We start from the raw sequence: 2,222 nt of genomic DNA on the forward strand, positions 1-2,222 counted from the left end.
ATTCACGGGGACCATATGGTTTGTCGGTGCGGGTGGATTTATCCACCGGTACTCGACAGATCCGTTTAAAGGTGCCCTGTGAACCGATGGATCTTCCTGTGGGCCCGTTTACGTTTCCAGCGGCAGCTGGACCGTCGCAGTTTTTGGCGGCTGGCCTGTGAGCGCCGCGCAGGCCGTAGCGGTGTGCTGCAGCCTCCTTCTCGGTAAATTTTATTAATTTTCTATAAATAATTTTAATTTATTTATGTGCATGCGCACGGTTTTTCTTTCTTTTTTTACGGTGTAATTCACGTCTGAATTTTTTTCTAAGATCGTATATGGCCCAGTCCATAACGATTCTAATTTCTTTGATCTTCCTCGTCGCAGAGTTTCGTCGTAAATCAATACTTTGTCGCCTATCTTAAAATGTGCTTCCCTTGTATTTTTATCATACTGCTTTTTTGCTTTAAATTTTTCTTCTTTTAAATGTTCTTTCGCAAGCTGATTAGTTGCACGTAGTCTTTCTTTCAATTCTTGCGCGTAATCATCGTAATTGTACGTCGGTTTAGTTAGCGCTGTCGGAATTTCTGCTTGATGTCCGTATATTAACTCGAAAGGTGTATACCCTGTGGCGGTGTGCGGCGTTGTGTTGTATGTGAACATTGCGAACGGTATCCATTCGTCCCAATCAGTTTGGTCCTCATTTATATAATGTCTTAGATACTCTGTTAATGTTCGATGCGATCGTTCTAACGCGCCGTTACTTTCCGGGTGATACGCGGTTGTTTGTATTTTATTTATTTTCAATAGTTTACAAGTATTTTTAAATATTTCGCTAAGGAAATTCGTTCCTTGATCCGTTAAAATTTTTTCCGGTATCCCGTGCTCGAGTATTATTTTTGTAACAAATTCTTTACTAATGGTGTTTGCTTCTTGGTTCGGGATCGGAATTGCTTTGCTAAATTTTGTTAAATTGTCTTGGAAAGTCAATAAATATTTATTTCCATTATTAGTGACGGTTAATGGTCCGACTATATCTAATGCGCATTTTTCGAATGGTTTACTTGGCGTGTCAGTAATTATTAAAGGGACTTTGTTTTTCCTCGATAATTTATTCTTTTGACAAGATTCGCATTTTGCGATGTATTGTTCAACATCTTTCGTTAAACCTTTCCAATTGTGTTTTAATCGGATTCTTTTAATTGTTCGTTCGATTCCCTGATGCCCTCCTACAGGTGCATCATGATATTCTGATAATATTTGTTGCTTTTCTTCCTCTGTATATATTTTTATATTATCAGTATTTCCTTCTTCTTCTTCCTCTTCTATCTTCAGAATTTCTTCATCCTTTTCTATGGATGTTCTGGGTATCGCGTTGCGACTTAGCGCGTCGGCGTTTGCGTTCGCTCGTCCGGCTTTATGGATTATTTCATAATCATATTCTTCAAGTTTCAATCGCCATCGGATCAATCTAGATCCGGGGTCGTTTACATTAAATAACCATATTAGTGGTTTGTGATCGGTTACAATTTTAAATTTCGTTCCATATACGTATGGTCTAAAATGTTTAACAGCCCATACGATTGCTAATAATTCCTTTTCTGTAGTATTATAATTTTGTTCCGCCTTTGCCAGTATTCTGCTGGCGTAAGCAATCGGTCGGTCGTTGCCTACTTCTCCTTGTGATAACACTGCTCCGATCGCATAGTCGGATGCATCGGTGGTCACAATGAATTCTTCCGCAAAATCAGGATATTTCAGCACTGGTGCAGTCATCAATTTTTCTTTTAACGTTTCGAATGCTGCTTGCTGTTCCATTGTCCACTCGAATTTCTCTGTCTTTTTTGTTAATTTTGTGAGTGGCTTAGCGATTCGCGAGAAATTTTCAATAAATTTCCTATAGTATCCTGCTAGTCCTATAAAGGATTGAATATCCTTGATTTTTTTCGGCGTCGGAAATTCTCTTATTGCTGTTAATTTCGAAGGGTCTGGAGCTATTCCGTTTTCAGAAATAATATGTCCCAAGTAAATTACTTCTTTGCGAAAAAATTCGCATTTATCTGGCTGTAGCTTTAAATTAAAGTTTCGCAGTCGTTGCAGCACTTCTTTACGTCGCTTGTTATGATCGTTTAGACTCGATCCGTATATCACGATATCGTCAAGATAAACTAAACACCTGAGTCCTTGTATTCCTGTTAGGACGGAATTCATTAATCTTTGAAATGTTGCTGGCGCATTTTTTA

Source organism: Camponotus floridanus, unplaced genomic scaffold, assembly GCF_003227725.1.
Source record: "Camponotus floridanus strain SB8 unplaced genomic scaffold, Cflo_v7.5 scaffold271, whole genome shotgun sequence".
Classification (NCBI taxonomy): domain Eukaryota; kingdom Metazoa; phylum Arthropoda; class Insecta; order Hymenoptera; family Formicidae; genus Camponotus; species Camponotus floridanus.